General features: G+C 37.5%; 1 pseudogene; it reads right to left on the bottom strand.

Moving 5' to 3' along the window:
- Positions 1-6,718: 6,718 nt before the first annotated feature.
- Positions 6,719-12,397, bottom strand: LOC100951059 (annotated as a pseudogene).
- Between the last annotated feature and the right edge of the window lie 294 nt (positions 12,398-12,691).

Genomic DNA, 12,691 nt, shown 5'->3' with positions numbered 1-12,691 from the left:
GGCTGGGGATTCGAACCCGCCACCTTAGGTGTACGTGGCTGGCGCCTTAGCCGGTTGAGCTATAGGCGCCGAGCCTAAAATGCCATTTCTTACTCAAGCATGCTTCCTGCTCTGTTATCATTGAACCAAGTTTTTGAGACGTCATCTTCTCAGTTCTATTCAGAAATTCAAAGGATTCATATCCCTACATTGGGGAGATTACTATGTCCCAGTGGTGGTCTGTGCCCCATACATTACGTAGAAATTAATGATATGCTAATAAGGCACTAATAATCAAGGCTTAGAAAACAATCCTGCACTTTAATCAGTGGTTCAGAAAGCAGACAGACAAATCTAAATCTAGAAGTTACCAACCTCAATAAGTATATTTCTCAGTAAATATCCCCAAAAGGTCTAAGAGTCCTCTGGTGTTTCTTGCAATCCCAGAGCTGGCTTGTGCATTATTTCCGTGCCACAGATCTTTGACCCCCAATTCTACAGAAACATCAATATAATGATATTTCTGAGGCTTGGTCTCTTCCTTTGTTGTGGATCACATCTTGCAAGTTCATTAGAAAGTATTTACTGAGGGCACTTACCTTATCAGCAAGATTTATCACTGGATCCAGAATATTAATGTAGGACCTGGTTACCTAGTGATTGTATGGTGTATATCTATTGAATAACTTCATCCATAAATCCAGAGCCATGGGACCATTTATTTATTTATTCATTTATTCAATAAATATGAAATACATGTGAGCAAGTGTCTACTATATGCCAGATGCTGTTCTAGGAGTTGGGAATAAAAAGGATAAAAATAAAGAAAAAAACCATTCTTATTCTTAGAAAGTTCATAGTCTAGTGGTAGAGACATGCATATAGAAATAATGGCAGCAACTGAAATATTATAGTTATAAATATTTCAAGTTATAATGTTACTATAGAAGGAGTCAGGATGTATTTCATAGAACCTATTTTGATTTGGGTCTTGAGGGATGAGTAGGAGTTTGCATATGGCAAAAGAGGCAAGAACATTTTAAGAGACAGAATATAAATAAAGCATGAAGTGTAAAATGAGATTTGAGAGCCTAATTATTTCCTTCCTTTTATTTTCCTTTGAGTATGATTCTTTTCCCTTTCAAAACTTTAGGATGAAATGCTTTCTTTGCTTTAGCATTATTTAAAGCTATAAATTTACCTTTGTATACTATATTGGATACATTGCATACTTTCTGACATGAAGTGTTTTTAGGCTGCTTTTCAGATCAAAACCTTCTGGGTAGAAATAAAGTGGTAAGATAACATTCCAAATTTATCAGCATAGCATAAACGCAGTACCTGTGAGATGATCCCTGCTTGTTTCTTTAGTTTTATGTCCTGCTTTCCCTCATTCTGACACTCATGCAGGAGCAACGTTCACAGTCTCTTCTTGAGCAAACCATGTTCTTCCTCACCTCCCTGAATTTGTACATGCTATTACGTTTGCCTGGACTAGGAAAACCTCAGTCATTTTTCCAAAGCAAATTGGATTTTGGCAACACTGTCTTCGTATAAGATTGCCCGGTGGGGTTAGCAGCAAAATATGCACAGATAGTAAAAAATGTTAACAGAACATTTTATATTGAGAGTCATTTAATACTGATCAAATAAATTTGGAGAATGTCTAGCAAAGACAATAATTTTTAGTTTTACAAGATTGATGCAGAGCTATCTTTTATGACAGCAGTTAAGCATTAAAGTTACTTGTTTTATGAGATTCATTGCCATAAATCTGAGTACAGATTAATAAAACCATGTCCTCAGCACACGAGCATGTACTTCTCTTCCAATTTACCATAGCAGAATGGTCTGGACTCAATTCATGGGAAAGAATAGCAGGTCACCAAGGTCTAAATTAGAGGACTTGGCCATAATGTAACCTTATTTTAAAAAATGAAGGTATGAATTGCCCCCAAATTAGTCTTATTTTTTTCTTGTTCTTGAAGTGAAGTAAAGATACAGACTTGTTAGATGACTTAGTATATGAAGTTCTTACATTTTGGTCAAGTCTACTCATGAAATCAAAGATTAATGAAAAAAACTAATAAAAACTGCCAACAGACTTATTTCCTCTTGGTGGATGTCTTCATAAGGCAAAGGAGACTGCGGTTAATACCAAACAAGGGACTTAAACATACTTTCTACTTATTTGAGGCATCAACCTGATTTATCCAGAATTGCAATCAGTTGAGTAGAAGTCTAGCATGTGGATTTGAAGGATTATCTGGAAAATTAACAGCTCTATAGCTTTGAGGGAGGATAAAGCTGCAGGTTTAGTTAATACAGAGAGGAATACCCTAGGGCAGGTGTCCTCAAGCTACAGCCCATGGGTCACATGCAGATTGCCTAGGACATTTATCTAGCCCGCCAGGTGTTTTTGCTGCCACTGCCTGTCCTGCTTAGCAGCTGACTCGTCCCGGTCACGCAGTCTGGCCCTCCAACGGTCTGAGGGACAGTGAACTGGCCCCCTGTTTAAAAAGTTTGAAGACCCCTGTTAGGACAGTGGAAGTAACTGTGGAACAATAGTTAGAGAAGGCTTTCTGAAATTCTGATGGAAAAAGATTTTCTGGGCCAGTCTGCATCAGAGGGGAGCTTTTACACACTTCAGCATTTGCAGAAAGAACACTTTCCCATCTCCATTTCAGGACATCAAGATGCCTTATGCTGCTATGATTCTGACCAAATTTACATAGGACCACTAAATCCACAAACTGGATCATATGCACAATTCTTTGTGTATATTAATCTTCTAGGATTCATTTTCATTCTTCCTAAAATATTTTCTTTATTAATTTTTTAGTGAAGATGTTATTTTATTTTTCTTCAATGGTATTATTTAGTTCTTGTTAGAAGATGATAGTTTAGCTGGGTATACAATTATAAGTTGATAATTATTTTCTTTCCCTACATTGAAGATCTCATTCTATTGTCTATAAGTTTTCATTAATGTTATTCAAAGTCTTCTGTTCAAATTCCATTCCTTTGTCTTTTATTTCTGGATGACTTTAGATCTTTTTTCTTGGTGGAATGGAGTAGTTTGAGTATTTTTGGGTTTCACTATGATGTGCCCAGGTGTAGATTCTTTTTTAACAATTTATACTTGTATGCTTTATGCTTTCTGAATTGAGAGTTAATTGCTTTATCAACTTTGAAAAATCATCAGTAATTATTTTTCTTCATTCTTTCTATTATCTTCTTTTGGCAGTATGATTAAATATGTATTCTAGAATCAGTCTCCCTTAGTCATTTGTAATTTTATTTATTTATTTATTTATCTTACTTTATACATGTGTATATTAGCTTTCCACTTTGCCTTCATAGAATTAAAAAGTCTAACTTTAATGACAATAACAATATTTAACATAAGGACTGAGAACAAAAACCTCATAAAGAATGAATGAAGATAAATACATTCAGAAAAGAAATCAGATGATTGCTACAACAAAATATTAAGCAATAATAGTAGTAATAATGCAAAGAAAGTAACATTCACATTGTCAGATAGAAGTATGTCTATTATAGAATACTTTGATCAGTTAATTTCTTCTTATTTTATTTTTTCCAAAGTCTCAAAAAAATAGACAACTAATATTTATAAATAAACATAAAAGATAATTAAAAAAATAGATCATACCAAATCTTATAGACAATAGAAAAAGAAATACTTCAAAATCATTCTACTTAATCTGGATACACCTGAGATTAAAATTAGAGACTATATATATATAAATATATATATATAAATATAAAGGGGAAATTACAAACATATTTCACTTATAAATTAGGATGCAATATGATAAACAACATATTAACATGTTGAATTAAAAATTAATGTTTAAGTAATGTGCCCTGGTCAAAATTAAATATAATTTATAAGATAATTAGTCACTATTTTCTTTCTTTTTTTTTTCCTTGCCCACTCCCCCTCTCTCCTTCTCTGTCTGGTCTCCCCTTCCCCCATTCCCCACCATGTCATTAATTATCATTAATTGTCTTCATATCAAAGTTGGATACATAGGATTCTTACTTCTCCGTTCCTCTGATGCCTCACTAAGAATCATGTGTTCCACCTCTATCCACGCTAGTACAAATGATGTAAAATCTCCATTATTTTTGATGGCTGAATAATATTCCATGGTATACATATACCACAGCTTACCAATCCATTTCTGGGTTGAAGGACATTTAGGCTGTTTCCACATTTTAGCCGTTGTAAATTGGTCTGCAATAAACAGCCTAGTACAAGTGTCTTTATAATAAAAGGTTTTTGTTTTCCCTTCTGGATAGATGCCCAGTAATGGATTGCAGGATCAAATGGGAGGTCTAGGTTGAGCTCTTTAGGTTTCTCCATACTTCCTTCCAAAAAGGTCGTATTAGTTTGCAGTCCCACCAGCAGTGCAGGAGCGTTCCTTTCTCTCCACATCCACACCAGCATCTGCAGTTTTGAGATTTTGTGATATAGGCCATTCTCGCTGGGGTTAGATGATATTTCAGGATGGTTTTAATTTGCATTTCTCTGATAATTAGGGATGATGAGCATTTTTTCATATGCTTAGTAGCCATTCGTCTATCGGCTTTAGAGAAGATTCTATTTGTGTCTCTTCTCCATTGATGTATGGGATTGTTGGTTTTTTTCTTGTAGATTAATTGAAGTTCTGCATAGATCCTGGTTATTAGACTTTTGTCTGATTCAAAATATGCAAATATCTTTTCCCATTGAGTAGGTTGTCTATTTGCTTTGGTTTTTGTCTCCTTGGCTGCACAGAAACTTTTTAGTTTCATTAAATCCCATTTGTTTATTATTGATGTTGTTGCTATTGCCATGGTAGTCTTCCTCATAAAGTCTTTCCCTAGGCCAATATCTTCCAGTGTTTTTCCTATTCTTTCTTTGAGGATTCTTATTGTTTCATGTCTTAAATTTAAGTCCTTTATTCATCTGGAATCAATTTTTGTGAGTGGAGAAAGGTGTGGGTCCAATTTCAGTCTTTTACATGTGGATATCCAGTTCTCCCAGCACAATTTATTAAATAGGGAGTCTTTCCCCCAGTGGATGCTCTTGTTTGGTTTATCAAAGATTAGGTGGCTGTAAGTTGTTGGTTTCATTTCCAGGTTTTCTACTCAATTCTAAATATCTATGTCTCTATTTTTGTCCTGTACCATGCTGTCTTGACCACTATGGCCTTGTAGTACAGCCTAAAATCTGGTATAGTGATACCCTTGGCTTTGTTTTTGTTACTAAGAACTGCCTTAGCTATACGTTTTTTTTTTTTCTTGTCCCATACAAAACACAGAATCATTTTTTCCAAGTCTTGAAAGTAGGATGTTGATATTTTAATAGGGATGGCATTGAATCAGTAAATTATTTTGGGAAGTATAGACATTTTAACGATGTTGATTCTTCCTAGCCATGAGCATGGTATGTTCTTCCATTTGTTGATGTCCTCTGCTATTTCCTTTCTTAGGGGTTCATAATTTTCTTTATAGAGGTCCTTCACCTCTTTTGTTAGGTATATTCCTAAGTGTTTCATTTTCTTTGGGGCTATGATGAAGGAAATTGTGTCCTTAATTAACCTCTCATCTTGGCTATTGTTGGCATATACAAAAGCAACTGACTTGTGGACATTAATTTTATACCCTGAGACATTACTGTATTTTTTGATGACTTTCAAGAGTCTTGTGGTTGAGTCTTTGGGGTTCTTCAGGTATAAGATCATATCATCAGCAAAAAGGCAGAGTTTAACCTCCTCTGCTCCCATTTGGATGCCCTTAATTTTCTTGTCATGTCTAATTGTATTGGTTAAAACTTCCAGCACAATGTTGAACAGTAATGGTGACAGAGGACAACCTTGTCTGGTTCCAGTTCTAAGAGGAAAAGCTTTCAGTTTTACTCTGTTCAGTAAAACACTAGCTGTGGGTTTGTCATAGATATCTTCGATCAGTTTAAGAAATGTACCACCACCAAAAAAAAAAAAGAAAAAAAAAGAAATGTACCACCTATGCCTATACTCCTCAGTGTTCTAATTAAAAAAGGATGCTGGATTTTATTGAATGCTTTTTCTGCATCTACTGAGAGGATCATTCAGTCTTCGGTTTTACTTCTTTTGATATGGTGACTAATGTTTATGGACTTGAGTATATTAAGCCAGCCTTGCATTGCTGGGATGAAACCTACTTGATCCTGATGTATGACTTTTTTGATGATAAGCTGTCATCTATTAGCTAAGATTTTATTGAGAATTTTTGCATCTATATTTATTAGTGACATTGGTCTGAAATTCTCCTTTTTAGTTGGGTCTTTTCCTGGTTTCCATCAGGGTGATGTTTGCTTCATAGAACGTGTTGGGGAAGATTCTTTCCTCCTCTATCTTTTGGAATAATTTCTGCAGTATAGGAGTAAGCGCTCTCTCTCTTTTTTTAGTTATTTAAGACCTTTATTAACAGGTGCTTGCAGTTTATTGACTTTTTTGAAAAAATCAAGTTGTAAACTTTTATTACAAATTAAAAATGAAGTTCTTAAAAATCTCAACTTGATGAGATATGAAACAATTTAAAAACCTTTAAAGGTGTATTGAGAAAAAACAGGCTTTTTTAAAAAACTTGTTTGTAATTACCAATAAAGACTTCTATAGGTAAAAATAATAAAAAACCCCATGCTGCATAGATAATGCAGATAGTTCTAGTTATCTTGTCAATGGGCAAAAAGCAAGCACTTAAGGTCTTCAGCTTCAATCTTTTGTTCATTTCTTATTGCTGGAATTTCATATTCATTTCTTCTTGTTAGATGACTAAACCGGATGATGGTAGAGATGGTAAGCTGGCATTTACTCAGCCCCGCCCTGCTCAGCCTCTGGAGTGGACAAATTCTCAGCTGGTGGATCGGCTGCTTTTGTCTCTTTGCCATCTTGTGGTTTAGCGTTTTCTGGGCATCTACGTAGGTAATTGAAGTTGTGATGGTACCCACGTTTGAGGAGGTTGCTGACCTTGGGTCTCATCTCCTTCATTCTCTTTATCCTCTTCATTGCCGTCCTCTCTGGACTGTCTTTGGCAAGAAGGGCCCCTGCAGAATCGTGGTCTATAACCCCCGATACATATTCTGTCTTACTGGTCTACCTCGTTCTCCTGCACCCTGGTTGTCAGCACCCTCCATCACTTCTCCCTGCACAGGATGGTTGGAATACTGTGGTCGAAGCCCATAGGGTCCCCTCATGTAGTAAGGTGGGAACCCTCGCCTGCAGTAGGGCCAGGGGTGTTGGGCCTGGCCTTCAGGAGCACTCTCTGATCCCTCGTTCTTTTCCTCACTCTCACTATTTTGGTAATTCTGCTGATAATTGCGTGGAGGACTCCTGCGATGTGGATAGTGCCTATAATGGTTATGGCCTGCTGCATATTTACTTCCTTGAACTGGAATTCCACCAGGGCCTGTAACATTTGCTGCCTCCACACCCTTTTCTCCTTCAACAACATCAAACTCCACAGTCTCTCCATCTCCTACACTTAGAAGGTACTTCCTGGGGTTATTCTTCTTTATGGCCATCTGGTGTACAAATACATCTTTCTTGGTGTCATTCCTGTTGATGAAACCTTATCTGTTTCTTACATTTAACCATTTTACTGTTCCCAAAACCTTCGTTGTGATGACCTTCTTGTCCCCGCTGGCAGGCGCCACTGATGTGAGGCCTCCTGGGCCACCGCTCCCTGCGAGCTGCCCATAGTGCCCAGCTTGGTGTCAGCAGCACTGCGGGTGGAGGCGGCTGCTGGGTCTCAGCCTCACTGCTCACGGTTGCAGTGATGGTGACTGGGGCCGGCTGCGGCAGCTGCAGCTCCTCCTGATGTGTGATGGTAACTAGGCCTGTGGTGGCGGTGGGGCTGCTCAGGGCTCTCTGGGGTCTGCTCTCCGCTCCCGCTATCGATAGAACTACAGGAGTAAGCTCTTCCTTGAAGGTTTGATAGAATTCTGGTGTGAAGCCATGAGGACCAGGGCATTTTTTTGTTGAGAGATTTTTTTACTGTTTCTTTGATCTCAGTGCTTGAAATTGGTCTGTTCAGGAGGTCTATTTCATCTGGGCTAAGTCTAGGGAGAGGGTGTGATTCCAAATATTGATCCATTTCCTTCCCATTATCAAATTTCTGGGCATAAAGTTTCTGGTAGTATTCAGAGATGATCTCTGTGACATCAGTTGTTATTTCCCCTTTATGATTTCTGGTTGAGGTTACTAGAGATTTTACTTTTTTACTTCTAGTGAATCTGGCCAAGGGCTTATCTATTTTATTTATTTTTTTCAAAAAAACAACTCTTTGTTTCATTAATTTTCTGAATGATTCTTTTGTTTTCAATTTTATTGATCTCTGATTTAATTTTGGATAGTTCTTTTCTTCTGCTGGGTTTAGGCTTAGATTATTCTTCTTTTTCCAATTCCATCAGATAGCTTGTGAATTTGTTGATGTGCTCTCTTTCTGTTTTTTGAATATAGACTTCTAAAGCGATAAATTTTCCTCTCAGGACTGCTTTTGCTGTATCCCATAGATCCTGGTAGCTTGTGTCTTCATTGTTGTTATACTCAAGGAAGTTAATAATTTCCTTTTTAATTTCTTCCTGCACCCAACTATCATTCAGCATAAGGCTGTTTAACTTCCATGCCTTTGTGTGAGGTTGAGTGTTATTGCTGGAGTTGAGTTCTACTTTTAGTGCCTTGTGGTCTGAAATGATGCAAGGTAGAATTTCAATTCTTTTGATTCTGCTGAGGTTTGCTTTGTGTCCTAGGATATGATCAATTTTAGAGAATGTCCCATGGGGTGATGAGAAGAATGTATATTCTTTATCTTTGGGATAGAGTGTTCTATATATGTCTATCAGGAGTGTTCTATATATGTCTATCAAGCACAGTTGTTCTAGGGTCTCATTTAAATCTCTAATATCTTTGTTTAATTTCTGTTTGGAGGATCTGTCCAGCTCTGAGAGAGGGGTGTTAAAGTCCCCTGTTATTATGGTGTTATAGGATGTCATATTGCCCAGACTAAGCAAGGTCTGTTTCAAGAATCTAGGAGCATTTAAATTGGGTGCATAAATATTTAGAATTGAAATCTCTTCTTGCTGTATTTTTCCCTTGGCCAATAAGAAGTGGCCATCATTGTCTTTTGTAACTTTAGTTGTTTTAAATCCACATGTATCTGAAAATAAGATTGCAACCCCTCTTTTCTTCTGACTTCCATTTGTCTGAAAAATTGATTTGCAACCCATAACTCTGAGTTTTAATTTGTCTTTCGACGTGAGGTGTGTTTCCTGCAGACAGCAAATAGATGGCCTGTGTTTTTTCATCCAATCAGCCAATCTATGCCTCTTCAGTGGGGAATTCAAGCCATTGACATTTATTGAGATAATTGACAAGTGTGGTTTTGTTCTGTTCATCTTATTGAATATGAAATAAGATGAAATATGAAATAATGAAAGTCCATTGTTTAGTTTTATCTTTTGCATCATTGTGGAAACTAGGTTCTGTCCTTTAATTTCTGGGTGTGTACTTTGCTGAAGGTCCATTGTGATGGTCAGTGTGTAGGACAGGTTGAAATATTTCCAGTAAAGCTGGTCTTGTTGTGGCAAATTTCCTCAGTGTTTGCATATCAACAAAAGATTTGATTTCTCCATCAATTTTTAAAGCTTAGCTTAGCAGAATATAGAATTCTGGGCTGGAAATTGTTCTGTTTAAGTAGGTTAAAGATAGATGACCATTGTCTTCTAGCTTGAAAAGTTTCATTAGAGAAGTCCATGGTTACCCTGATAGGTTTGCCCCTGTAGGTCAGTTGGCACTTACTCCTGGCAGCCTGCAAAATCTTTTCTTTTGTCTTGACTTTAGATAAATTCATCACAATTTGCCTTGGAGAAGGTCTATTTGAGTTGAGGTGACCAGGGAACCGATATCCCTCTGAAAGGAGTATGACAGAATCTTGAGTGATATTTGTGAAATTTTCATTTATAATATTCTCTAGAATATGGCTTTCATTCCTCTGGGGCATTCTTCTTCCCCTTCTGGGATACCTATAACCCATATGTTCAAATGTTTCATAAAGTCCCACAATTCTATCAATGAATGTTCTGCTTTCTCTCTCTTCTTTTCAGCCACTTTAACAATCTGGGTTATCTCGAGAGCTTTATCCTCTACCTCTGAGATTCTTACTTCAGCATGGTCTAATCTGTTGTTAATACTTTCTATTACATTGTTGAGTTCCCTAATTGACTGCTTCAGTTCCTTCAGCTCTGCTTTATCCTTTCTGTATTCTTTGTATCATTCATCTCTTATTTGATTCTGTTTTTGAATTTCCTTTTGGTTATTATCCACTTTCTTAGCAATTTCTTTCATTGTTTTCCACTTTCTCAGCAATTTCCTTGATTATTTTCATCATATGTATTCTAAATTCCCCTTCTGTCATTTCTAATATTTCTTTATAGGAGGAATTCTCTGCTATAGCTACCTCGTGACTCCCAGAAGGGGTTACTCTTGACTGGCATTTCATGTTGCCAGGATTTTTCTGCTGATTCTTCATGAGTGCTTTCTTATGTCTGTTTCCTTACCCTAATTTTCCTTTTATTTCTTCTTGCTCTAAGTTACTATGCTGCTGGCCTAAAGTTTTAATGAGCCCTTTTGGTGCAAGAGCAGAAGGATGAGAAGATTGAGGAGCAAGAAGAGAAAAGAGATTTAAAGAGAGAGAGAGAGAGAAAGAAGAGGGGGTGAGTAAAAGGAAGTATTGACAAAAAAAAAAGAAAGGCACCAAAAGAAAGAAACAGGAGTAATATAGGTGTATATAGGGTACTATCACCCACCCTTAAAGACCCCCAGGTTCCAGGTTGGGTTATTCCCTTGAAGTCAATAGCTCTTTGCCAGCTGGCTCAGACACAGTACCCCACCTCCAACAGGTAGAGAGAAAAGACAAAAATACTATAAGTCAAACCATAACAAACAAGCAAAAACCCTAATAGGATAAAATTAAGGGTAAAAAACCAAATAATAGGGGCAGAAACACTGGCAAAAATGAAATTCTAATTATTAAAGAAGGCAAAAATGGAAGATTATATTTAAACTAAAATAATGAAAAAAGAAAAAAGAAAAATGTCAAAAAAATGTTGAAATTAAAACAAAACAAAATAAAACAAAAACAACCTCCCCTCTCCCTCAAATCTAAGGTGACCAGATGTCCTGCTTTTGGAAAGCATGCCTAACAAGCTAGGGAACGGTGGGAGAATGGGAAGGTAATATACAGTTTTCAGCTGCCATGTGGCTATTTTGCCAGGATATGAGTTTTATATTATTTTTGTTAATTTTATAATGTTAAACTTTAATAATAACAAATAATTATTGAGAACTGATTATCGAAAACTGCTTATCAAAGTTCGCATTGTTGATCAGTTGTTAGAATTCGATGAGAAATATGCCAAAGAATAAAATAATACTATACATAAATTTTGTAATGTATTACATTTGTAAATTGTACTTATGTTGAAATTAAAAAATACATATTACAATACTATTTTTTTGTCGCTTCATATAGACCAAATTTTTAATTAAGACCCCCACCCCCACTCCGGTCAATGGTGTCCTGCTTTACCAATGTTAAAATCTGGTCACCTTACCCAAATCCCCAAACCAAAAAACCAAACAGTATATATATCTCGGTAAATATTGTCTGGGCAAGAGGTGATCTTCTGAGGAATGAGAAGTTAGTCCCAATATTGATACAGCTGTAGAAGATGGAGACTAGAGGCCACAGGTGATTTCACAGACCCCTCAGGCTTAGGAGCCCAAATGTCTCCTCAGCCCACTTAAAAGACACTCCAGACATGCTGGCCAAGCAGAAGCTTTCCAAGGAAAGCACTTATCCCTGGGATCTCTCCTGGCATGGCTACCTTCTTATCCAGTGCACCAAATCCAGTTTTCCTCAATGCCCCTGAAGGCCAAGGCTGTTAATCTACCAAACACTTGGATCTCCACACTTCCCCAGTGTCTCAGCCCCGGCCTTTGGGTAGCTCAGTCACTAAATTACTTGCCCAAGGTCTCCAGTCAGATCCCCAGGTTGCAACACACAGGGGCAGCTCCCCCACAATTGCTGTGAGGGCGGCCCACAGCTGAACCCCATTAGCTTCTTACCGGCTCAGCGGCTGAGTCCTGGGCCCTGGACAGTGCCCAAAGTCTTCTGCACACTGGCCTAAGGTCTCCCAAGGCAATTCAATGGAGTGCACAAGTCCAGACAAACCAAAACAGCCCTTAGGCAAGGCTCTTTCCACCTGCAGTCTCGCCTTTGCTATAGATACAGCTGCAGGCAGCCTCCGGCGGAACTAAGGGGCACCCACTACTTGCAGGTTTTCCACCACCTCTGTCCTCCTCATGGGGTCCAGAAGTCTCTTGCTGACTTCCCGGGTCACCAGAGAACAGCTTTTGGGCAAACCCCCCTAGCCAGAGATGTCTGGAGTCTTCTCTCCCCACTCTCACTGCACCCAATTACACAAAAGCTGCTACTCGGCTGTCATCTTGATTCTGACTCTGTAATTTTAATATTCTTTATTTTTCTGTGCAATGTTACGGGTAGTTTTTTTCAGGTCTATTTTCTATGTCATTACCATTTCTAACCTGATTTATCTGTTCATTGAATTTTAAATTGAAATTATTTTTTATTTCCTAAA

This window comes from Otolemur garnettii, unplaced genomic scaffold (genome assembly GCF_000181295.1).
Source record: "Otolemur garnettii isolate 467f Iridium unplaced genomic scaffold, OtoGar3 scaffold00096, whole genome shotgun sequence".
NCBI lineage: Eukaryota > Metazoa > Chordata > Mammalia > Primates > Galagidae > Otolemur > Otolemur garnettii.
The sequence above is the reverse complement of the archived record's forward strand: the minus strand, read 5'-3'. Positions and strand labels throughout refer to the sequence as shown.